Source organism: Phyllobates terribilis, unplaced genomic scaffold (assembly GCF_046119375.1).
Source record: "Phyllobates terribilis strain yellow unplaced genomic scaffold, ASM4611937v1 Scaffold_3__8_contigs__length_932513732, whole genome shotgun sequence".
Classification (NCBI taxonomy): domain Eukaryota; kingdom Metazoa; phylum Chordata; class Amphibia; order Anura; family Dendrobatidae; genus Phyllobates; species Phyllobates terribilis.
The window spans coordinates 249984667-250012112 of NW_027362763.1; the positions used below are offsets into that span (position 1 = coordinate 249984667).

Here is a 27446-nt window from a genome sequence, read left to right on the forward strand (position 1 = left end):
AGTGTGCATATCGCAAACAATTTTTTTGTTGTATAACTGTTTTACAAGTCAAATTTTACATCCATATATGCCACACTACTACAATGCCCTGCTGGAGGTGCTGGCTTATCAGCCATGTACCCTGATAGCATTTCTTTATCTGTCCATGTCTGTTTCGGCACACCGGTTTTACAAGTCTAATTTGACAGCTTAACACACCACACCTATGCTGAGGCCTGCTGCTAAATTATTCATTCTGTACTTGTACTTGTCCCCATTTACCATTTCTTATTACATCCTTTTTGGCAAGGGTTAAGTTATTGGGTGTTGAAGTGGAAGGTGTTATAGAATATTTGACACATCACTCATCTCAGTCACAGCAAGAGGATGTTATCTCTAACAGTGACACAGTCAGTTTGAAATGTGTTCTGCACAGAACGCTCTGCCTCATCACAAATGACTTAACCGGTTCCCGACCGCCCACTGTAGATAAACGTCGGCGCTTGCTGGGCTCTGTGCAGCGCCGACGTTTAAAAACGGTGGGTGGTCTCGCAGCGCTCAGGACCCCCAGGGTCCTGCAAGCGCTGCGATTCCGGTGCAGAGCATTAGCTCTAACAGGGGACATCATCGGGACCTGATTGGATCAGGTCCCAGTGATGTTAACCCTTTGCTATGTTCTATATGCCGCGATCTATAGTGATCGCGGCATATAGAAGATAGAAGGAGGAGAGGGGGTCGTCTTACTTACCTCTCCGACGACCCCTGATAGCTTCCAGGACCTGGGGTTGCTATGGCAGCTGGAGGTCACATGACCGCCTCCAGATCTGCCATATATGGTGTCCTGCCTGGCTCAGCCTGCAGCTGAAGCCAGGCAGGAGACTGACTGTGAAACAGTCAGCGAAGATCTCATGTAATGTAATACATGTCTATTACATTACATGAGATCAGTGACCAGAAAAATAAAAATTAATGTCCCATACAGGTACTAAGTAAAAATGTAAAAAAAAGTAAAAAAAAAAGTTTTTAAACTGTTAAAAAAAAAATCACAAAATAAATAAAAATAAATAAATAAAATATTAAACCAATAAATCCGTATATTTTTACAAAACCCAAAAAAGTACACATATTTGGTATCGCCGCGTCCGAAACAACCCGAGCTATAAAACTGTCACACTAATTAACTCCTTCTGTGCACACCGTAATAAAAATAAATAAAAAACGGAGCAAAAAAATATGCGTTTTCATCATATCGCCAAACAAAAAGTGGAAAAAAATGCGATCAAAAAGCAAAATAGAAATAAATATGGTACCGCTGAAAATGTCATCTTGTTCCACAAAAAAAAAGCCGCAATACAGCTCCATCAGCCGAAAAATAAAAAAGTTATAGCACTCAGAATAAAGCAATGCAAAAAAAATATTTTTTTCTATAAAATTGTTTTATTGTGTAAAAGGCCAAAGCATAAAAAAAAATAGAGTAAGTGTAGTATCGCTGTAAACGTACTGACCCAAAGAATAACGCTGCCTGATCACTTTTACCACATGCAGAACGGCATAAAAAAAAACCTCAAAAAACAATTCCTGAATTGTTTGTTTTTGTTAATTTTACCTCACAAAAAACGGAATAGAAAGCGATCAAAAAATGTCACGTACCCAAAAATGGTACCAATAAAAATGTCAACTCGTTCCGCAAAAAACAAGTCATCACATGACTCTGTCGGCCGAAATATGGAAAAATTATAGCTCTCAAAATATGGTGATGCAAAAACTAGATTTTGCAAAAAAAAGCGTCTTTTAGTGTGTGACAGCTGTCAGTCATAAAAACCCAATATAAATCTGGTATCTCTGTAATCGCACCGACCCGAAGAATAAAGTAATCTAATCAGTTATATCACACTAGGAACGGCGTAAAAAATAAATAAAACCAATTCTTCACCTGCTACTGATTTGTTTATTATGTCTCCCAAAGATCGCAGTAAGGCTCTGCCCACATTTATCCTGCGCTCTGCGCTAAGCGCTTACACCAGAGTTTCCATGTAAATCTCTGAAATATGTGATTCAGCCGGAACCCATGACGGAAGATTCCCTGTAATGAGGCAGATATAGGCCACTGTGGATGCTGTCTGGCCTGTGATCCCACGGTGTCATTTGTTTTAGGCGTGCATAAAAGTGCGGTTGGCCACAGTTTTGTGCACTTCTGAAAAAAAGGACACCGCTAAACAGAGGCCAGATGGAGTCCAGAGTAACTCTGCTGCCTCATTACAGTAAATGGATCCGGCAGGGGTTTCATCTGAATTACATCACTTGGAAATTTAGATGGAAACCCCGATGTAAGTGCTCAGCCTAGAGCGCCGGATAAATGTTACGTAAAATGTTCCCAGTAAAAGCTTCAACTCAGTCCTCAAAAAAAGCTAGTCCCCACTCAGGTCCGCCATCTGTTAAAAATATAAGGGACTTCCAAGTTACTGGTAGCAGAAAGGCACTGGAAAAGCGAAATGGCCCTTGCCCCTCAAAAGAAATTCAGAAAATTTTGTGCTCCCAAATCCAAATGCCTATTCTACAACAATTTGTTCTCCAATTGTCAAATAGCACTCCGTCCCCCCCAGATCTCGCCGTATGGCTGAGCGGTACGATACAGCCACATATGGGGTATTGCCACTTTTAGAAGAAATTGTGTGACACATTTCGGCACCATTTTTACCCATTGCCCTGTGTGAAAATGTAAAATCTGAGGGTAAAACATTTTTTTGCAGTAAAAATATAATTATGCTTTATTCACTGCCCAATGGTATAAATTTAAAAATTAAAAAATACTCACTACTTCCCTAGATGAATTCCTTGAGAAGTGTAGTTTACAAAATGGGGTCACTTGTGGGGGTTTCTGCTGTTTCGGCATGTCAGTGACTCTTCAAATGTGACATGGTGTCTGCTGCCTATCCCAGCCAACATAGCGCTCCTTTCTCTTCCGAACCCTGCCGTACACCAAAGCAGTGGTTTTCCCCCACATATGGGGTATCGGCGTACTCAGGAGAAATTGTACAACAAATTTCATGGTGCAATTTATCCTGTTACCCTTATGATAATACAAAATTAGGGAATGAAAAACATTTTTTGTGGGAAAAATGTGAAAATTTTATTTTTACGGCTCAATATTATAAACTTCTGTGAAGCAGCTGGGGGTGCAAGGTGCTCACCACACATCTATATAAGTTCCCTAAGGGGTCTAGTTTCCAAAATGGTGGCACTTGTGGGGGGTTTCCACTGTTTAGGCACATAAGGGGCTCCCCAAATGCGACATGGCGTCTGCTAATTATTCAAACAAATTTTACATTCAAAAAGTCAAATGGCGCTCCTTCCCTTTCAAACGCTGCCGTGCGCCCAAACAGTGGTTTGCCTCCACATATGGGGTATCAGCGTGTTCAGGAGACATTGCACAACAAACTTCATGGTGCAATTTATCCTATTACCCTTATGATAATGCAAAATTAAGGGATGAAAAACGGATTTGTGGGAAAAATGTGAAAATTTTATTTTTACAGCTCAATATTATAATCTTCTGTGAAGCACCTGGGGGTTCAAGGTGCTCACCACACATCTAGATAAGTTCCCTAAGGGGTCTAGTTTCCAAAATGGTGTCACTTGTGGGGGGTTTCCACTGTTTAGGCACATCAGGGGCTCCCCAAATGCAACATGGTGTCCGCTAATTATTCAAACAAATTTTACATTCAAAAAGTCAAATGGCGCTCCTTCCCTTTCAAACGCTGCCGTGCGCCCAAACAGTGGTTTGCCTCCACATATGGGGTATCAGCGTGTTCAGGAGACATTGCACAACAAACTTCATGGTGCAATTTATCCTATTACCCTTATGATAATGCAAAATTAAGGGATGAAAAACGGATTTGTGGAAAAAATGTGAAAATTTTATTTTTACAGCTCAATATTATAATCTTCTGTGAAGCACCTGGGAGTTCAAGGTGCTCACCACACATCTAGATAAGTTCCCTAAGGGGTCTAGTTTCCAAAATGGTGTCACTTGTGGGGGGTTTCCACTGTTTAGGCACATCAGGGGCTCCCCAAATGCAACATGGTGTCCGCTAATTATTCAAACAAATTTTACATTCAAAAAGTCAAATGGCACTCCTTCCCTTTCAAACGCTGCCGTGCGCCCAAACAGTGGTTTGCCTCCACATATGGGGTATCAGCGTGTTCAGGAGACATTGCACAACAAACTTCATGGTGCAATTTTTCCTATTACCCTTATGATGATGCAAAATTAAGGGATGAAAAACGTTTTTGTGGGAAAAATGTGAAAATTTTATTTTTACAGATCAATATTATAAACTTCTGTGAAGCACCTTGGGGTTTAAGGTGCTCACCACACATCTAGATAAGTTCCCTAAGGGGTCTAGTTTCCAAAATGCTGTCACTTGTGGGGGGTTTCCACTGTTTAGGCACATCAGGGGCTCCCCAAATGCAACATGGTGTCCGCTAATTATTCAAACAAATTTTACATTCAAAAAGTCAAATGGCGCTCCTTCCCTTTCAAACCCTACTGTGCGCCCAAACAGTGGTTTGCCTCCACATATGGGGTATCAGCGTGTTCAGGAGACATTGCACAACAAACTTCATGGTGCAATTTTTCCTATTACCCTTATGATAATGCAAAATTAAGGGATGAAAAACATTTTTTTGGGAAAAATGTGAAAATTTTATTTTTACAGCTCAATATTATAAACTTCTGTGAAGCACCTGGGGGTTCAAGGTGCTCACCACACATCCAGATAAGTTCCCTAAGGGGTCTAGTTTCCATAATGGTGTCACTTGTGGGGGGTTTCCACTGTTTAGGCACATCAGGAGCTCTCCAAACGCAACATGGCGTCTGCTAATTATTCAGACAAATTTTACATTCAAAAAGTCTAATGGCGCTCCTTCCATTCCGAACCCAGCAGTGCGCCCAAACAGTGGTTTTCCCTCACATATGGGGTATCAGCTAGTGTTGAGCCACCCCCGTAGTGTTCGAGTTCGGTTCGGTTCGTCGAACACCCGTGTGTTCGCCGAACTGTTCGTCGAACTGTTCGTCGAACACCTTCGAACACCGTTAAAACCAATGGCAGGCAAACAAAAACACATAGAAACACATAGAAAACACCTTCAAAGGTGTCCAAAAGCTGACAAACTGCTCAGAAGACACAACTAACACATGGAAAAGTGACAAGTACATATAGTCATGCGAAAAGAAAAGAGGTGGAGGAGTAAAAGGAGGGGGAGACACAGATATAGGCATGTCATGCCCTTCTAAAATCCAAAAAGTGAGAAGCCGAGACGGCCAGTCCGCTCCTGCCCGTGCCACCTCCGTGTCGCCGGGTTTGTGCCAGAGCCGCGGTGAACCCTGACGGCCAGCCCCCCTCTCCCAATACTGGTGCCTGTCCGCTGGTGGGTCGAGAGAGCCCCCCTGTGGTGGAGGCAGCTCTAAGCTTTTTAATTTAAATTGTCCCTCTAATTTGAATGAATACACTTTAAATCCATTTACAAGGATCTATTGGAGGGCAAGTCTCATGCCAGCAGCCGCGTAATTCCAGCTCCAGTAGCGTCCACTAAAGCTGCTGCAGTTAAAAAGCTTTTATAAGGATCGAGCTCGGCTGTCCACCGCAAGGCATCCTAGTGCCAGTCCCAGCCCCTATGCCTTGGGGTGCCTCCTGATGCTCTTCACTGAGTATCCCGTGGTCCCGAAGCATTTCCTTTGAAAAAATTAAGTGTCCAAACTACAGGTGGTGTAGCTTGCTTAACAGCCGGGATAATCCGCTGACTAGCAGACACTGCTACTAGGCACAAAGTATTTCCTGGGCTAGATGCAGTTAAAAATTTGTAAGTAGATACTCTCGTTGGATGCTGAGAAAGCATTCCATAGAGTCTCCTGGCACGCCATATATGATTCTCTTAAAAAGCTTGGGGTAGGGGTCTAGGGGACCCTTTTATAGCCAAAATCACGGCCCTGTATCACAATACGTCACCTAGGCTGAAGATAAATGGAACTGTAGCACCGAGGGCTCGGTTGCTACAGACGTATTGCACCTCACCCAGAGGTGTGATATCTCACTCTCAGATAAGGATGGAGTGTGGATCAGGACCCGACACCTGCATGCATTACACCACATTGCCGTGGGGCAGGGCGACCAATATGCCCCTGAGATGGGCACGACAGTCCCTGTCCCTGGCTGGAGTGGGGGGAGGGAACACTGAGGAAGGGGAACCCTGCAGTGCAGGAGCAGGGAGGAAGCAGTTCCTGGGTGCATTGAGAAGGGAGTATAAAAGGTGGGCACCATCTTAGTTCAGTGCAGAGAAGTCTGAGCAGAAGTGGCAGGGAGCAGGGGCTCTGCATGAGCTCTGCTCCGGAGGCGGGCCTAGTAACAGAGGCCCAGGCCTGCAAGAGGGAGAAGGAAGGAAGAGGAGCGGAGAAGGCTCCAGGAACGAGGAATGAAGGGATCCCAGGGGTGCGGACGGGCGAGTCGCCACCGCACGCCCGAATCCACCTGCGTGGAGGGGTCAGGCCAAAGGGGGAGACCGGTCCCCGAACTAGTGGAGGCAGGAAACGACCCTCAGCTAGAAACCGGAGGCTCTGACATTTTATGTGGCGCAGCCCCTTGCTCCACCCGCTAGGAAGGCACCACATAGGGTCAGGGAAACTGGCGCCAAGTTTACCAAGAGGAGGCCCGAGGCAGCCGGACAGAAGTGTTGGTAAGAAAGGCCAGACAAAGGACACACAAAGGGGGTCCTGTGAAGCGCTCCAAAGTTATCTGGTAGTTGTCTGAGCCCCTCACCTGGTGAGCACAGTACGACGTGGGCAGCCGTTACCTGCAGACGTGGTCTGGATAATAAGAACTGTGAGTAAAGGCCCTGAACTGCATCACTGACTCCGTGTCGTTACTGCTGCTGCCCTGCACCATCACCTCCATCCTCCGCATACACTGCCCTGAGGCTATACTCCTCCCGTGGGGAGTTATGCTACGCTCTGCTGCACCCACAACACCAGCCTTAGCGGTCTGCCCTGTAGCGGCGGTTCACTCTGACCGCAATCCACGGGTGGCGTAGTCGGACATTTAAACATCAAAACCACATAAATAGTTCCGCCACTGGTTTGACCGCCCTGAGCCACGGAACCGGATCGCCGCCACGAAGACTACAACCACCAGCATCCACCAAAAAGGGTCCGGCTCCGGGTGTCCCAAGGCCCAGGGGGTGCGTCAGAACATTTTCATCACCTTTCACAATCACCAATGGGACAAGGCAGGGATGTCCTCTGTCCCCTCTCTTATACATCCTAGTGACGGAGCACCTGCTCTCATCAATTCGCCATAACCCCAATATTAGGTGGATTGAGGTGGGAGGCACCGAGTACAAGTGCTCTCTATTTGCTGATGATGTCCTAGTATATATCACTCAATCACATATATCCATCCCTGCTGTTATGGCTGAAATAGATCACTTTGTTACATGGTAAAATTTTAAAATCAATGCAGCGAAGTCTGAGGCCCTCGATGTCTCCCTCCCTAAATCCATATAGGATTCCATCCAGTCCAACTTTCCCTTTGCCTGGCCCTCACAGGGTATCAAATACTTAGGAATTCCTATTCATAGAGACCTCTCCCATCTATGTTATCTTAATTTTGGGCCCTTTATTGAACAATTCCATACAGACCACGGTTGGCAAGTTAGAACTGTAAGATTCACTACGTGAACCACTGGTGTTTTGTGGAAAAGCACATGTACACCGCGTTCCAAATTATTATGCAAAAAGTGTTTAGGAGTGATAAGGGAAGAATTTGTTTGTCAGTTAAACTCATTGATGGTGATGTGTGTCAGGGCTCTTTATATCACTGTAAGCAATTGCAGACACCTGTGCTAATTAGTTTGGCAGGTGTGTCCAATGAAAGGCAAGACTACTTAAGAAGGCTCTCTCACATTATTAAGCAACCTACATTTTCTGCCAAAATGGGAAAGAAAAAGGATGTGTCAGCTGCTGAGAAGCAACAAATTGTGGAGTGTTTAGGTCAAGGCATGACTACAATCAACATTGTGCGATGATCAGGATGAAGTGTCTTGGCAATCAAGAAGTATGTAGCTGATTCACAGTACACACGTGTGCGTGCTGATAAGGGCAAATTGAGGACTCTTTCCTACAGGCAATTACGTCAGGTTGAAAGAGCAGCGGCAAAAAAGCCTTGTCATAGCAGCAGACAAGTTTTTGAAGCTGCTTGTGCCTCCAACGTCCCCCGAACAACAAGATGCAGGGTCCTTCAGAGGTTTGCAGCTGTGCATACGCCATCCTGTCGACCTCCTCTATCCACTTCACACAAGCAGAAACGGCTCCAGTGGGCCAAACATTACATGAAGACTGATTTCAAAACTGTTTTGTTCACGGATGAGTGCCGTGCAGCGCTCGATGGTCCAGATGAATGGAGTGGAGGATGGCTGGTTGATGGACACCCCACGCAAACACGGCTACAGCGCCAACAAGGAGGAGGTGGAGTAATGTTTTGGGCTGGAATCATGGGGAGAGAGATTGTCGGCCCCTTTAGGATCCCTGAAGGCGCTAAAGATGAACTCCATAATGTATGTGGATTTTCTCAAACAGCACTTCCTGCCATGGTTCAAGAAGAAGAACCGTGTATTTCACAGCAAGATCATTTTTCTGCATGATAATGCACCATCTCATGCTGCACATAAAACATCTGCATCTCTGGCTGATATGGGCATAAAAGGGGACAAACTTATGGTGTGACCCCCATGCTCCCCTGACCTCTACCCCATTCAGAACCTTTGGAGCATCATTAAAAGGAGTGTCTATGATGGCGGGAGGCAGTTCACATCTAAGCAACAGCTCTGGGAGGGTATTCTGTCCTCATGCAAAACAATTGAAGCAGAAACCATCCAAAACCTGACAAATTCAATGGACGAGAGAGTTCAGAAGCTCCTTTCGAACAAGGGGTCCTATGTGAAAATGTAACATCACCTAGAATAAAGTTTTGAGTTGAAAACTGTTTGATTTCAGTTTCTAACAACCTGCTAATGCTTATAATTTCAAAAATGACCATTTTTTTGGTCTTTATTAAAATGAAAAGGTTGATCGAAAAGTTTGGGGGATCTAAGAGTGTGGCAACCCAGTAGTCATGATTACTTCGAATTCTGACAATATGAGGGTCATGCTGCAGGTAGTGCAGCAAGAAGGCACTTATGTGTCTTGCGCATCTCGGAGCCCCAAAATTATTTTCCGGGCTAGATGCAGCTAAAAATTATTTTTAATTTTAAATCTGGTGAAGCTTATTATAGATGGCCTAATAGGATCAGTGCTGCACACTGCTACAAAGCCCAAATTATTTTCCAGTCAAGATACAGATAAACATGATTAGTAATTTGAAAGCTTAAAACGGTTGGTAGGGTGATTTTAACCAATCATCAAGCTTTTACTCTCCCCAGGATGACACAGGGGTAGAAAAGTCGTTTCGGATCCATGATTTGTTCATCTTTATGAACGTGAGTCTGTCTACATTATCAGTGGAGAGCCGCGTGCGCTTATCTGTCAGCACACCACCAGCAGCGCTGAACACACGTTCAGACAGAACGCTGGCTGCGGGGCATGACAAGATCTCCAAGGCGTAAGTGGCTAGCTCCGGCCATTTATCCAGATTGGAAGCCCAAAAAGAGCAAGGGTCCAGTGACACAGTCGTGGCTTCAATGTTTACTTGGAGATACTCCTGTACCATCGTCTCTAGGCGTTGACTATGTGTCAGACTTCTTGTCTCCTGTGGCCTTGCAAAGGATGGGCTAAAAAAGTGGTGAAATGATTCCGCAAAATTGATGTTACCAGCAGATACTGTGGTTCTGTTACGGTTTGAGTGCTGAACACTTGACGGTCCCACGGTTGGCAAGTTGGAACTGTGAGATTCACTACGTGCACCACTGGTATTTTGTGGAAAAGCACATGTAAGATTCTGCAACAGTCTCTGCTGATACTCCTGCATGCGTGCATCCCTTTCTATGGCAGGAATAATTTCTGCAAATTTACTTTTGTACCGGGGATCTAACAGTGTGGCAACCCAGTAGTCAGGATTATTTCTAATTCTCACAATTCGAGGGTCATGTTGCAGGTAGTGCAGCAAGAAGGCACTCATGTGTGTTGCGCATCCAGGAGCACCAAGTCCCTGTTGTGTTGGTGGCGAGGTAACAATCATGCTTCCTTCCTCTGTCCTCTCCCCCCAACCTCGCACAACAGAAATGTGATCAAGGTCTCCCTCATCTGATGAGTCTTCCATCAGTTCGTCCTCCACTTCTTCCTGGGCTCCTGCACCTTCCTCACTAGTTTGGCTGCTACCATGCGCCCTGGTAAAATCATCTCCCCCACCCTCACATGCCTGCCGCCTTGGTGCTGCCGACCGTCTGGACCTTGCAGATGTTAGCCCTTCCGCATACAACTCCTCCTCCTCTACTTCCTCCACCTCCTCTTGTGCCACCACCTGACTCCGAATTCTGTTTAACATGTGCTCCAGCATGTAAATCACCGGAATAGTCATGCTGATAATGGCATCGTCAGCACTAAACATCTTCGTCGCCATTTCAAAACTGTGCAGAAGGGTGCATAGGTCCCTGATCTGAGACCACTCCTCCAGCGTGATTTGCCCCACCTCTGAATCTCGTTGGCCCAGGCTATACGTCAGAACGTATTGCACCAGGGCTTGTCGGTGCTGCCACAGTCGCTGCAACATGTGCAGAGTTGAATTCCACCGGGTAGGCACATCGCATTTTAGCCGGTGAAGTGGCAGGCCCAACGACTTCTGTAGAGATGTAAGTCGCTGAGCTGCAGGATGCGAACGGCGGAAGTGAGCACACAGCGACCGTGCCCTCTGCAGAAGGCCATCTAGTCTGGGATAGTGGGCTAAAAATTGCTGGACAACCAGGTTCAACACGTGAGCCATACAAGGCACGTGTGTGACATTGCCCCGGCGAAGGGCCGCACCCAGGTTTGCAGCATTGTCGCACACGGCCTTCCCTGGTTTCAGGTCCAGTGGAGACAACCATTCATGAAATTGGTTCTCCAGAGCTGACCACAACTCCTCAGCTGTGTGACTCACATTTCCCAGACATTTCAATGTAAAAACCGCCTGATGACGTTGAGCCCTACTGCCAGCATAGTAAGGAGGTGTGCAGGATCCCTTCTGCGCAGTTAGAAAGCTTGTGGCATGACCAGACAGGCTTTGGGTGCAGGTGGAAGACCGAGAGGAGGTTGAGGAGGCAGAAGCAGTGGAGGAACTTTGACATAAAGAGGATTGACGCACAACTCGTGGGGACGGCAAGACTTGGACAGCAGCCCCTTGTCCTTCTGTCACCATAGTTACCCAGTGCCCAGTCAGCGACATGTAACGCCCCTGTCCATGCCTACTCGTCCAAGTGTCTGTGGTGAAATGCACCCTGTCACACACAGAGTTTCTCAAAGAAGCGGTGATGTTGTGTGCGACATGCTGGTGGAGCGCAGGCACACCTTTCTTTGAGAAGTAGTGCCGACTGGGCATCTGGTACTGGGGCACTGCGACGGACATAAGGTCTCGAAAATCCTCTGTGTCCACCAGGCGGAAAGGCAGCATTTCTGTAGCCAAGAGCTTGCAGATGGTGAAATTCAACCTCTTAGCTTTCTCATGGCTAGGAGGAAATGGTCTTTTACTTGTCCACATCTGAGGGACCGAGGGCTGGCAATTGTGCTTAGACGGGGTTGATAAGGGTGTCCCCGGCAAACTGCCGGTCTGTGAGGAAGATGCAGGCGGACATGTTAGGTTGCCTTGATCCAAAGGTGGTGCTATCGATGTCGGACAGCGCTCAAGACCAGCTGGTGTTACCACCTCCAAAGAAAATGATGACCTGCCAATCACGCTGGCTGTTGCGGGTAAAGAGGTGGCAGGTCTGCGCCCCAAAACAGGTGTGACTGCTGTCCCCCCAGTCACAGAGGATGAAGAGGCCGCGGATGCACAAGATATGGCAGACGGTGGTTGGCCCGGCCGGCTAGGCCGCATTGTAGCACACTGAGCTTCCCACTGCAACTTATGCTTCATGTCCATGTGCCGGTTCATGCATGAAGTACTCAAACTATGTATTTTTTGGCCTCTACTTAGCTTTTGCTGACAAATGTTACAGATAACACGAGTTGGGTCATCTTTATCGATCTGAAAAAATGCCCAGGCTATGCAAGGCTTAGCACCCATGCGACCTGAAGAGCCACCACGACTTGTGGTGAGAGGCAGAGTTGTGTTTGAGGATGCAGTTGTTGACGTGCTTCCAGTACTACGTCTCTGTCCAGGAAGGCGCAACCTGACCTCGTCGTCACTAGCATCTTCCTCCACCTCCTCTGCTGACCTCATCTCTTGGCTGACTGTGGGTTGACAGTAAGTGGGATCTCCGACCTCATCATCATCACCCTGTGCGTTATCACACCCGTCGTCCTCAGAGCCAACCTGTTCCTGCCCTGACAAAAAACTAAAGTTGTTGCTCCAATCAGGTATTTGAGTCTTATCATCGTCTTCCTCATTGTCTCCACCAACAGGAGTTACAGTTTGGGAATGAGGGTCTACATTATGGTCAGAACCTTCTGCGTCTGGTCCTGGATCCGACTCATAAAGATTCTGGGCATCAGTGCAGATCATTTCCTCGTCTGGATTCACAGAAGCGCTGGAGTCGACCTCTGATTCCCAGGCTATAGTATGAGTAAACAGCTCTGCAGACTCAACCATCTGTTCTACCTCATACTCAGACGGGCAGCTGGAGATTTGGGAGCTGTGAGGAAGCAAGTGCGATTTGGGTGACACCTTTGAGGACTGGAGTATTTGTGATGTTGAAGTTGATGTGGAGGAGAGCCCACTTAAAGGAGCACTTGATATCCGTTGAAGCACCTGCTGTTTTTGTGCCTCATCTGGAATTTGTAGCGATTGGCGTGGCCGTAAGAAAGGGATCTTATCACATTGTCCGCTAAAAGAAGTAGACATTTTAGTTTGGCTGGAAGATGGTCTTTCTTCTGCACCTACCCCACGGACACAACCTTTTTTCCCCTTCCCAACACGCCTATTCCCCTTTCCACCAGCAGCAGGCCTTTTTCCACTCATTTTGGTGGTTAACTAATTCACAACTCTGGAGTTGTTTGCACAAAAAAACAATGGATGGTAACCGAGCAGAGCTGAGTGGCCAAACTGTGGTATTAGGCCAAAACTATTGGCTGGGTTAGATGCAGAAAAAAATTATTTTTAATTTGCAACCTGATGGAGGTCAGTATAGATGGACTAACAGACCAAGTCCCACACACCGCTAGAAGCCCAAATATTTTTTCAGAGCTAGATGCAGAAAATTTTTTTATTCAATTTGCAACCTGATGGAGGTCAGTATAGATGGACTAATAGACCAAGTCCCACACACTGCTAGAAGCCCAAATATTTTTTCAGAGCTAGATGCAGAAAAAAATTATTTTTAATTTGCAACCTGATGGAGGTCAGTATAGATGGACTAATAGACCAAGTCCCACACACCGCTAGAAGCCCAAATATTTTTTCAGAGCTAGATGCAGAAAAAAATTATATTCAATTTGCAACCTGCTGGAGGTCAGTATAGAAGGACTAATAGAACAAGTCCCACACACTGCTAGAAGCCCAAATATTTTTTCAGAGCTAGATGCAGAAAAAAATTATTTTTAATTTGCAATCTGATGGAGGTCAGTATAGATGGACTAATAGAACAAGTCCCACACGCTGCTAGAAGCCCACATATTTTTTCAGAGATAAATGAATAAAAAAATTATTTTTAATTTGCAACCTGATGGAGGTCAGTATAGATGGACTAATAGACCAAGTCCCACACACTGCTAGAAGCCCAAATATTTTTTCAGAGCTAGATGCAGAAAAAAATTATTTTTAATTTGCAACCTGATGGAGGTCAGTATAGATGGACTAATAGAACAAGTCCCACACGCTGCTAGAAGCCCAAATATTTTTTCAGAGATAAATGAAGAAAAAAATTATTTTTAATTTGCAACCTGATGGAGGTCAGTATAGATGGACTAATAGACCAAGTCCCACACACTGCTAGAAGCCCAAATATTTTTTCAGAGCTAGATGCAGAAAAAAATTATTTTTAATTTGCAACCTGATGGAGGTCAGTATAGATGGACTAATAGACCAAGTCCCACACACCGCTAGAAGCCCAAATATTTTTTCAGAGCTAGATGCAGAAAAAAATTATATTCAATTTGCAACCTGCTGGAGGTCAGTATAGAAGGACTAATAGAACAAGTCCCACACACTGCTAGAAGCCCAAATATTTTTTCAGAGCTAGATGCAGAAAAAAATTATTTTTAATTTGCAATCTGATGGAGGTCAGTATAGATGGACTAATAGAACAAGTCCCACACGCTGCTAGAAGCCCACATATTTTTTCAGAGATAAATGAAGAAAAAAATTATTTTTAATTTGCAACCTGATGGAGGTCAGTATAGATGGACTAATAGACCAAGTCCCACACACTGCTAGAAGCCCAAATATTTTTTCAGAGCTAGATGCAGAAAAAAATTATTTTTAATTTGCAACCTGATGGAGGTCAGTATAGATGGACTAATAGAACAAGTCCCACACGCTGCTAGAAGCCCAAATATTTTTTCAGAGATAAATGAAGAAAAAAATTATTTTTAATTTGCAACCTGATGGAGGTCAGTATAGATGGACTAATAGACCAAGTCCCACACACTGCTAGAAGCCCAAATATTTTTTCAGAGCTAGATGCAGAAAAAAATTATTTTTAATTTGCAACCTGATGGAGGTCAGTATAGATGGACTAATAGACCAAGTCCCACACACCGCTAGAAGCCCAAATATTTTTTCAGAGCTAGATGCAGAAAAAAATTATATTCAATTTGCAACCTGCTGGAGGTCAGTATAGAAGGACTAATAGAACAAGTCCCACACACTGCTAGAAGCCCAAATATTTTTTCAGAGCTAAATGAAGAAAAAAATTATTTTTAATTTGCAACCTGATGGAGGTCAGTATAGATGGACTAATAGACCAAGTCCCACACACTGCTAGAAGCCCAAATATTTTTTCAGAGCTAGATGCAGAAAAAAATTATTTTTAATTTGCAACCTGATGGAGGTCAGTATAGATGGACTAATAGACCAAGTCCCACACACCGCTAGAAGCCCAAATATTTTTTCAGAGCTAGATGCAGAAATTTTTTTTATTCAATTTGCAACCTGATGGAGGTCAGTATAGATGGACTAATAGACCAAGTCCCACACACTGCTAGAAGCCCAAATATTTTTTCAGAGCTAGATGCAGAAAAAAATTATTTTTAATTTGCAACCTGATGGAGGTCAGTATAGATGGACTAATAGACCAAGTCCCACACACTGCTAGAAGCCCAAATATTTTTTCAGAGCTAGATGCAGAAAAAAATTATTTTTAATTTGCAACCTGATGGAGGTCAGTATAGATGGACTAATAGAACAAGTCCCACACGCTGCTAGAAGCCCAAATATTTTTTCAGAGATAAATGAAGAAAAAAATTATTTTTAATTTGCAACCTGATGGAGGTCAGTATAGATGGACTAATAGACCAAGTCCCACACACTGCTAGAAGCCCAAATATTTTTTCAGAGCTAGATGCAGAAAAAAATTATTTTTAATTTGCAACCTGATGGAGGTCAGTATAGATGGACTAATAGACCAAGTCCCACACACCGCTAGAAGCCCAAATATTTTTTCAGAGCTAGATGCAGAAAAAAATTATATTCAATTTGCAACCTGCTGGAGGTCAGTATAGAAGGACTAATAGAACAAGTCCCACACACTGCTAGAAGCCCAAATATTTTTTCAGAGCTAGATGCAGAAAAAAATTATTTTTAATTTGCAATCTGATGGAGGTCAGTATAGATGGACTAATAGAACAAGTCCCACACGCTGCTAGAAGCCCACATATTTTTTCAGAGATAAATGAAGAAAAAAATTATTTTTAATTTGCAACCTGATGGAGGTCAGTATAGATGGACTAATAGACCAAGTCCCACACACTGCTAGAAGCCCAAATATTTTTTCAGAGCTAGATGCAGAAAAAAATTATTTTTAATTTGCAACCTGATGGAGGTCAGTATAGATGGACTAATAGAACAAGTCCCACACGCTGCTAGAAGCCCAAATATTTTTTCAGAGATAAATGAAGAAAAAAATTATTTTTAATTTGCAACCTGATGGAGGTCAGTATAGATGGACTAATAGACCAAGTCCCACACACTGCTAGAAGCCCAAATATTTTTTCAGAGCTAGATGCAGAAAAAAATTATTTTTAATTTGCAACCTGATGGAGGTCAGTATAGATGGACTAATAGACCAAGTCCCACACACCGCTAGAAGCCCAAATATTTTTTCAGAGCTAGATGCAGAAAAAAATTATATTCAATTTGCAACCTGCTGGAGGTCAGTATAGAAGGACTAATAGAACAAGTCCCACACACTGCTAGAAGCCCAAATATTTTTTCAGAGCTAAATGAAGAAAAAAATTATTTTTAATTTGCAACCTGATGGAGGTCAGTATAGATGGACTAATAGACCAAGTCCCACACACTGCTAGAAGCCCAAATATTTTTTCAGAGCTAGATGCAGAAAAAAATTATTTTTAATTTGCAACCTGATGGAGGTCAGTATAGATGGACTAATAGACCAAGTCCCACACACCGCTAGAAGCCCAAATATTTTTTCAGAGCTAGATGCAGAAATTTTTTTTATTCAATTTGCAACCTGATGGAGGTCAGTATAGATGGACTAATAGACCAAGTCCCACACACTGCTAGAAGCCCAAATATTTTTTCAGAGCTAGATGCATAAAAAAATTATTTTTAATTTGCAACCTGATGGAGGTCAGTATAGATGGACTAATAGACCAAGTCCCACACACTGCTAGAAGCCCAAATATTTTTTCAGAGCTAGATGCAGAAAAAAATTATTTTTAATTTGCAACCTGATGGAGGTCAGTATAGATGGACTAATAGAACAAGTCCCACACGCTGCTAGAAGCCCAAATATTTTTTCAGAGATAAATGAAGAAAAAAATTATTTTTAATTTGCAACCTGATGGAGGTCAGTATAGATGGACTAATAGACCAAGTCCCACACACCGCTAGAAGCCCAAATATTTTTTCAGAGCTAGATGCAGAAATTTTTTTTATTCAATTTGCAACCTGATGGAGGTCAGTATAGATGGACTAATAGAACAAGTCCCACACGCTGCTAGAAGCCCAAATATTTTTTCAGAGATAAATGAAGAAAAAAATTATTTTTAATTTGCAACCTGATGGAGGTCAGTATAGATGGACTAATAGACCAAGTCCCACACACTGCTAGAAGCCCAAATATTTTTTCAGAGCTAGATGCAGAAAAAAATTATTTTTAATTTGCAACCTGATGGAGGTCAGTATAGATGGACTAATAGAACAAGTCCCACACGCTGCTAGAAGCCCAAATATTTTTTCAGAGATAAATGAAGAAAAAAATTATTTTTAATTTGCAACCTGATGGAGGTCAGTATAGATGGACTAATAGACCAAGTCCCACACACTGCTAGAAGCCCAAATATTTTTTCAGAGCTAGATGCAGAAAAAAATTATTTTTAATTTGCAACCTGATGGAGGTCAGTATAGATGGACTAATAGAACAAGTCCCACACGCTGCTAGAAGCCCAAATATTTTTTCAGAGATAAATGAAGAAAACAATTATTTTTAATTTGCAACCTGATGGAGGTCAGTATAGATGGACTAATAGACCAAGTCCCACACACTGCTAGAAGCCCAAATATTTTTTCAGAGCTAGATGCAGAAAAAAATTATTTTTAATTTGCAACCTGATGGAGGTCAGTATAGATGGACTAATAGACCAAGTCCCACACACCGCTAGAAGCCCAAATATTTTTTCAGAGCTAGATGCAGAAAAAAATTATATTCAATTTGCAACCTGCTGGAGGTCAGTATAGAAGGACTAATAGAACAAGTCCCACACACTGCTAGAAGCCCAAATATTTTTTCAGAGCTAGATGCAGAAAAAAATTATTTTTAATTTGCAATCTGATGGAGGTCAGTATAGATGGACTAATAGAACAAGTCCCACACGCTGCTAGAAGCCCACATATTTTTTCAGAGATAAATAAAGAAAAAAATTATTTTTAATTTGCAACCTGATGGAGGTCAGTATAGATGGACTAATAGACCAAGTCCCACACACTGCTAGAAGCCCAAATATTTTTTCAGAGCTAGATGCAGAAAAAAATTATTTTTAATTTGCAACCTGATGGAGGTCAGTATAGATGGACTAATAGAACAAGTCCCACACGCTGCTAGAAGCCCAAATATTTTTTCAGAGATAAATGAAGAAAAAAATTATTTTTAATTTGCAACCTGATGGAGGTCAGTATAGATGGACTAATAGACCAAGTCCCACACACTGCTAGAAGCCCAAATATTTTTTCAGAGCTAGATGCAGAAAAAAATTATTTTTAATTTGCAACCTGATGGAGGTCAGTATAGATGGACTAATAGACCAAGTCCCACACACCGCTAGAAGCCCAAATATTTTTTCAGAGCTAGATGCAGAAAAAAATTATATTCAATTTGCAACCTGCTGGAGGTCAGTATAGAAGGACTAATAGAACAAGTCCCACACACTGCTAGAAGCCCAAATATTTTTTCAGAGCTAAATGAAGAAAAAAATTATTTTTAATTTGCAACCTGATGGAGGTCAGTATAGATGGACTAATAGACCAAGTCCCACACACTGCTAGAAGCCCAAATATTTTTTCAGAGCTAGATGCAGAAAAAAATTATTTTTAATTTGCAACCTGATGGAGGTCAGTATAGATGGACTAATAGACCAAGTCCCACACACCGCTAGAAGCCCAAATATTTTTTCAGAGCTAGATGCAGAAATTTTTTTTATTCAATTTGCAACCTGATGGAGGTCAGTATAGATGGACTAATAGACCAAGTCCCACACACTGCTAGAAGCCCAAATATTTTTTCAGAGCTAGATGCAGAAAAAAAATATTTTTAATTTGCAACCTGATGGAGGTCAGTATAGATGGACTAATAGACCAAGTCCCACACACTGCTAGAAGCCCAAATATTTTTTCAGAGCTAGATGCAGAAAAAAATTATTTTTAATTTGCAACCTGATGGAGGTCAGTATAGATGGACTAATAGAACAAGTCCCACACGCTGCTAGAAGCCCAAATATTTTTTCAGAGATAAATGAAGAAAAAAATTATTTTTAATTTGCAACCTGATGGAGGTCAGTATAGATGGACTAATAGACCAAGTCCCACACACCGCTAGAAGCCCAAATATTTTTTCAGAGCTAGATGCAGAAAATTTTTTTATTCAATTTGCAACCTGATGGAGGTCAGTATAGATGGACTAATAGACCAAGTCCCACACACTGCTAGAAGCCCAAATATTTTTTCAGAGCTAGATGCAGAAAAAAAATATTTTTAATTTGCAACCTGATGGAGGTCAGTATAGATGGACTAATAGACCAAGTCCCACACACTGCTAGAAGCCCAAATATTTTTTCAGAGCTAGATGCAGAAAAAAATTATTTTTAATTTGCAACCTGATGGAGGTCAGTATAGATGGACTAATAGAACAAGTCCCACACGCTGCTAGAAGCCCAAATATTTTTTCAGAGATAAATGAAGAAAAAAATTATTTTTAATTTGCAACCTGATGGAGGTCAGTATAGATGGACTAATAGACCAAGTCCCACACACTGCTAGAAGCCCAAATATTTTTTCAGAGCTAGATGCAGAAAAAAATTATTTTTAATTTGCAACCTGATGGAGGTCAGTATAGATGGACTAATAGAATGATGCTATGCCCAAAAGATTTTACTTCACTAGGTGCAGTAAAAAAATTGGTATTCTATACACAGGTGGTATATCTTGCAACACAGATAGGCTACTCCACTGACTAACACACTCTGCAATAGGCCAAAAAGGATTAGCTAGATTCAGCCAAATGCTGTGAAAAAAACTTGCACAGCACTGGCACAGACCTGCCTGGCAAAAACTGATAGGAACTGATGTAACCTAGTCCTGAAAAGGACTCCAATTACAATTAGTCTTTACTCCCACAATCTATCTATTTAAGAGCACAGACCTGCTTGTTAAAAGTCGTAGGAAATGCTGTAACCTAGTCCTTAAAAGGACTGCAATCACAACTATTCCCTACTCCCAAGCTATCTGTATATTTGTGCGAAAATTGGCTTGAACTTAACAAGGTATAGCGCACACAGCAACAGCGGTGCCGTCTAACACGCAGCTGCAGCAGTGAGAAAATGGTGGCGACGGGGAAAATGGCTTAGTCTTATAGGGCAAGGACATGTGACATACACTGCCAATCACACATGCCCTTGCTTGTGTGAAAAAAAGCACTTCGCTCCGTGTGTGCGCTGCTGATAGGCTGACAGATTGCACCTCCCCACTGCAAATGCGGGAAAGAGAAAAAAAAATGGAGATCTTCATTGTTCCTGCAGAGATCCATCCCCTGCCCCTCCCCCCGCCCCGCTGTACACTCAAACTGCGTATTAACATTAATTTTCATCATTACTGAGAAAAAATCCAGTTATGATTTTGGTGCACGAACAGTTATCGAACATAACCTCGAACAGTCGAATTTTTCTCAAATTGTTCGTGTTCGCCGACCGGCTCGAACACCGCCCAAAACAGCTCGAATTTGAGATTGGCGAACAGTTCGAGTAGAACAACGCTCATCTCTAGTATCAGCACGCTCAAGAGAAATTGTACAAAAAAATTTGGGGTCCATTTTTTCATGTTACCCCTGTGAAAATAAAAAAAATTGGGTCTAAAGTAACATTTTTGTGAAAAAAGTTAAATGTTAATTTTTTTCTTCCACATTCCAAAAATTCCTGTGAAGCACCTGAAGGGTTAATAAAGTTCTTGAATGTGGTTTTGAGCACCTTGTGGGGTGCAGTTTTTAGAATGGCGTCACTTTTAGGTATTTTCTGTCATAAAGACCCCTCAAAGTGACTTCAAATATGATGTGGTCCCTAAAAAAATGTTTTTTGTAAATTTTGTTGGAAAAATTAGAAATCGCTGGTCAACTTTTAACCCTTATAGCTCCCTAACAAAAAAAAATGTTGGTTCCAAAATTGTGCTGATGTAAAGTAGACATGTGGGAAATGTTATTTATTAACTATTTTGTGTGACATATCTCTCTGATTTAAGGGCATGAAAATTCAAAGTTTGAAAATTGCAAAATTTTCAAAATTTTTGCCAAATTTCCGATTTTTTCACAAATAAACGCAAGTTATATCGAAGAAATTTTACCACTATCATGAAGTACAATATGTCATGAAAAAACAATCTCAGAATCAAGGGAATAAGTTGAAGCGTTCCAGAGTAATTACTTCATAAAATGACAGTGGTCAGAATTGAAAAAATTGGCCCGGTCACGAAGGCAAAAACAGGCTCTGGTGCGAAGTGGTTAAAGTGACAATTTTTGGGCTAATTTAATTTTAAAAACACGAGAAGTCTGTCAGTGCAATGTGTTATTAAATGGGCTATTGATTATTACTTGGTTACCATACATTTCTATTGTGAGGTCCCTTTGACATAACATTGTCTGTATTTGTGTTATACACATCTCTTGAATGGAATTGGAGAACTTGCATTTTGCAGTGTATTGTTTTACTACATACCAAATTTTTGGGAAAAATGTGTTGAACATGATGAATTCAAATTTCAAAAGATTCGATAATGTCACTGTTATGGGGACGGTAGCGAACAACTTTATTAATAATGGAAAGCAACCGAACCTGGGGTCCGCGATGCAGCCTAGAAGACTGCGGAAGAACACCTTCCGGGTAAGAAGGTAAAACAGCCAACTAATATATAACTCCCTCCAGTGTTACTGCACATCGAGACGGGAAAAGGGATTCGCACTATCTCCGTTAACTGCACGAGAGATGTGCGACAAATAACGTAGTCATAGCCCTGTTAACTGCACAGAGGCTACGCAGCAGACGCTAAGAAGTGTGTGTGACTCACGCCGGCGTATACGTGCTCCCAGCCGGTGTGCGACCGGATTGCGGAGTAACAATCCACGTGGCTAACAGGCGGTGCCAGGAATACGGAGTCCGCAGTCTGCTCGGGGTGTATAGCGACCCCCTTGTCGGAGCCAGACTGTCAAACGGAACTACCTGCCTCCCTCCAGCTAAGACTGCCTATCCCTAGCTAAACCTGCCTGTCCGAAGCTAGAGCAGCAAGTGAGCACATGGAGCTCAAACAGACAAGCGTCCACACATGAACACAACCTTAGTTCAATGATGAGAGCGCGCCGCCATGCTTGTGGGCGGCCTATTTAAAGACTAAGCACTGCCCACTGTCGCATTATTGGTCGCACTACTGATGACGTCACCCGGGGCCAATCAGGCGGTGCCAGGTCACCGGATCAGCTGACACCAAAGCACCAATCACGGTCTGCCATGTCACGGGCATGCTCAGTGCAGTGCATCCTGGACTTAGGCTGTAGCAGCCCTTGTTCCCCTCCGCAGCTTATGCTTAACACTACTTAGAACAAGGACCCGAGAGACAGCCTGTACTTCTCGTGCACTGGCTAGGCGTTGGGACCGACAGTGATGCTAAGCAGCATCTGCCCCGGCTGGACCAGAATAGGAGACCACAGATGATTCTGACCCAATTTCAGGTCCAGCAACAGCCCGGTGCCTAACAGTCTAGTTATCAGCTATCCACTGAATAGTTGATAACTTATTTTCACTGGATAACTCCTTTAAGTCAGTTCTATAGCTATAGAAACAACTTTACTTGCTCTCCAGTCTGCTTGCTTTTGAAATTTGGCTCTTCAATTGAGCTCAAATGTTAAGTCTTCGTTGATTTTGTCCTGAATTTATACAAAGTGTGGACTAGGCTGCCATGAACAGCTGAGAAAGTGTTTTGTATATCTCTTTATTATTTTATATAGATTCCCTTATGTTTAATACTATTTACCAGAATAAATGACCCAATTATCGGCCACATTATGGGCAGATGCCGTGCAGTTTGTATGTTCAATGGCACTCAATATAGCACAATGAGATTTCTGGACATGTTCTCTCAATGAAAAAGGATCAGAGAATGAGAATAACATATGTCTCATTGATCTTTGGTCAGATCTTCCCTGAAAGTTTTATCCAGTTCAGGATAGAAAATAGCAGACAATTATAAGACTGATTGCACCATTGAGACTCAACGGTAAGATATGTAATTTCCCTTAATTGTCATCTAAGCCCAATTTTTGATAAAATCTAACCCGAATAATAAGTTGTACTTTATAAACATGTTTCATCCATTAACAGTATTCTGTAATTGTCTGTATATAGACCAATGCCAGAGAACACGTCAGCTTCCAGGTTGCCAAGCAGGCATTCCAAGGAAAACTAACCGTTATAAGAAGATGGATAGCCCTGGAAGGGTAGGCTTCCAAGAAGGAAAATATGCTGATATCATTTCTTTGACTCCCCTTTTCCTTCCTTCTTATGCAGAATGTGGGCTAAGTAGTTATTCTGTCTAGTAGATGAAACATGAAGCCTTTGTGTATGTAGAGGTCTTACAGATGTGGGTGGTGATGGGAGAGCATGGATTGGAAAAGTGGGAAATAACCACATACAGAAGTTATATAACAGCTAGAGAGCAGGGATAGCCTCCGGGGATAGCCTCCGGGGATAGCCTCCGGGGATAGCCTCCGGGGATAGCCTCCGGGGATAGCCTCCGGTGCACAACACGCAGCTGTACGTGTAGTGAAAGGCTTTGTTAACCCTTCAGGCTCTGCCTAAATTTCTTTACTGCTTTCCACCTTATTACAGATACAAAATTGCTAAATATTTGGCAATTCTCCAATCACTTACTAATCATATAGATGTGTAAACTATTTGGTCGAATCTGTCCAGGATAGGGACAGGAACAGTCTTTAGACAGAATTCATCATTACATGTGATAGCCACATTCAGCTAACCTAAAACCAGGACAGAGTTACTGTAAAGAAACAGCAGTGGATTTATGTTCCTGTGTTTTTTTTTCCATTTTTTTTTTTGCTTTATGGAGATGCAAAATACTGAAAAATCTGCATAGTATAGAAGTGGCTGATACTTCACAGTGAGGTGCAGAAATAGCAACTCCATAATAACTTGCTTCAAAAACTGTACAAAGTGCTGCAGAATATGTTGCTACAATATAAATAAGACATATTATTATCATTGTTGTCCTTATGCATTATTATTATTATTTGGTATTACAAATTACATGTATATGACTGCCAGCTGCGGTTTTCTGATAATACAGCTGAGTAATCAGCACAATTCAAATACCATGTGGATTCTCTCTCAATTCACCAGCAGAGGACAGATCATGTTATCACAGTCGCCTGTCAAAAATTGACAAGTATAATTTTCTAGACAATTTACAGGTAATGCAGAGTAATCTCATTCTTTCAATATACAGTCCTGACACTATATTAATAGAATTTTTCAGAAAATTGTTACTTATGTTCTAGAGACTTCAGGAGAAACACTTATGTATTGCTAGTGGACATTGAACTAGTTTTGCTCATGATTTCTACAAAAAGGTGAATACACACAAGTATAAAATGAGAACAGTACCTGGTACTTGGAGGTTGCAGGATTCCCTTATGTGATGGGCAGACTCGAGTGCAGCTCACAAGTAGACAGTCCACCCTAATAATACAGGTTAATGATAGTGTTATCCCCTCCAGATGTCAGTGAGGTTTCTTTGCTTTTATGGCTATAAACATCTCCATAATGAGCCAGAGCCATGTGTAGTGAGCGCTCCTCCAGGCATTGTATTACATGCAGCACACACTTCACTTATAGCTCCTATTTGTTCCCCAGTGATAAATCTGCATCCAGCCTGTGTGATTTGCTGAGTCCTCTTTAGAGTTTGCAGCACTTCTGCTCCTTACAGGTCTCTCTCCATCTGTTCCCAGTAAAGCAGAAGTTGTCTTTCTATCTTTTCATATAGTTTTGGAATTCCTTTCTTGAGTCTTCTGTCTGTGCCTCCTTTCTGCCCCCTGCAGTCTCCCTCTGTGCTGGAGAGTGGAGCTGCTGTTCAGCATCCCATCCTAGGAGTTCACAGGAGTAGCACAGGGCACGCACAACATCTGATGTCACTGACACCCGATCTGCTCCCTGTATTTTTGGTAACACAATGTATGTATGCATCCTTCTAAATGTCAATGCAAGCAGTAAAATCTTTCCACAGTTAATTTCGGCTTCGAATAAAAAGTTTTGTGTATTAGCGAAGTGATAAGTATAACAAGTAGTGTAGTGACATTGATGAAGAAATTATTGTTATAGGCTAATGAAGGTGTTCTGTTCTTTCACCTAACAATCCTTGAGTCACCTTTGTTGCATTTCTGCTGTAAGTGCATTATGCTACGTAAGGACCTGGTCATAGAATCATAGAAAGGTAGAGTTGGAAGGGACCTCCAGGATCAACATGTCCAACCCCCTGCTCAATGCAGGATTCACTAAACCATCTCAGACAGATGTTTGTCCAGCTTCTGTTTGAAGACTTCCATTGAAGGGGAACTCACCACCTCTCGTGGCAGCCTGTTCCACTCATTGATCACCCTCACTGTCAAAAAGTTTTTTTCTAATATCTAATCTGTGTCTCCTCCCATTCAGTTTCATCCCATTGCTACTAGTCTTTCCTTGTGCAAATGAGAATAAAGATGATCCTTCTACAATGTGACAGCCCTTGAGAAATTTGTAGACATCTATTAAGCCTCCCCTTAGCCTTCTTAGCCTCTTAGCCTTAGATGGTCAAACTGAATTAATGTCTCCTTCCGGGGCTTTTGGCTTAACCTCCAAAAAACATAATTCAGATGTCCTCCTGACAGAGCCATTGACTTGAAAACAAATGGTGACCAAGGTATGAAACATTGTGCTCGGTTTACCTACCAGACAGCGTTTTTTTCCATTTCAGACAGGCACAAGAATGTCATATACCGTGTAATGTCATATATAGAGAGTACAAAACATAAAAATATAGCACAACATTAAATGACAGGTAGTAAAATGTAATTGCTAAACTGTTCTCAGTCTGTTCATATGAATGTGATGTATAGTTGTCCACTTGTGAACTGTTTACTTCAAGGAGCTATGTCGTGTAGACACATTCTCAGTAAATGTTCCAGTAGAAATAGCAGTCACTTTCCTCTTGGTGGTCTCATCCTTCCTCACCAGGTCATAAATCATTAACAAGCTGTGTAATGATCTTGAGAGTGATAATGACTACCAACTCCTGTACTGACTGGTGCAAAGAGGGTAATAACCAGCTAAACTTCTGCTGCCATGGGACATGTTCATCCATTTAGAAGAATTATGAAGAAACAGATCAATGATAGATGAAGATAGACAAATAGATAGATAGACAAACAGATGGATAGATAGATAGACAAACAGATGGATAGATATTAGATAGACAAACAGATTGATAGATAGATAGATAGATAGATACATATTGGGTCCCATGGTACAGATGGGTATTGGATCTAAGGGACACTAATTTTGTGGAGTAGCACTCAATATATTCCTTTTATTTAGTCCTTAGTCCTATAGTAGAATTATTATAATTGGTAAATGCATATGACGCGCCCCTGGGCCTGTGTCGCGCTGCGTTGCGCACGCGGGAGCTTACCCGGAGCCGGATCTGTTTAGGGTTGTAGTCTCGTGGCGGTGACCCGGTCCGTGCCCAGGGAGTCAAACTGGACGGCAGTCTGTTAGCGGTAGAAAATGGTTGATGACTACGCCACCCGTTGAATGCAGCCAGGGGGCTGCTGCTGCAGGGCAGACCGCTGAGGCCGGTGGAAGGATGGTGCAGCGTGATAGTATAACCCCCAACGGGAGGGGTATGGCCTCAGGGCAGCCGACGTGGATGATGGGGGTAGCAGGAACCACTCAGAGACGGTATGGTAGCGTTCAGGGTCTTTACTGGTAACAACGATAGACCCTCCCGGAGTACTTGCTAGCGAACGGGGCCTGGTCAGTCCTTGAGCAGATGGGATCTCCCCTGGCCAGGCGTAGTTGTAGGCCTCCCAAGCTGACTGTACTCTTCTGGCTACCTTGCTAGAAGCTGATGTAAGTAGCCCACGTCCCTGAGTGTACCGTGTGGTGCTCACCCGTATGGCCGGTGACTCGGGGCCTTCTAATGGCTTCCGCTCCACGATGGCGGTGCTGGTCCCACGCGTGTGACCGGGCCTTCGGGCTTCTGGGCCAGGGGACCTGAAATCCCCTGCCTGACGGATTCTGCTGCTGGGTAGAAGTTAGTCCCCACAGCCTCGGACTCCGGGTCCGGTAAAGAATCTTCTTAGTCAGG

At 42.9% G+C, this 27446-nt stretch overlaps 1 protein-coding gene across 1 annotated transcript in view; it reads right to left on the bottom strand.

Moving 5' to 3' along the window:
- Positions 1-25698, bottom strand: part of IGSF10 (immunoglobulin superfamily member 10) — a 102125-nt gene extending 76427 nt beyond the window's left edge. Inside the window, exon 1 of the mRNA XM_073674734.1 lies at positions 24710-25698. The gene's annotated coding sequence lies outside the window, so the exon portion shown is untranslated. The remainder of the gene's footprint in view (positions 1-24709) is intronic.
- Between the last annotated feature and the right edge of the window lie 1748 nt (positions 25699-27446).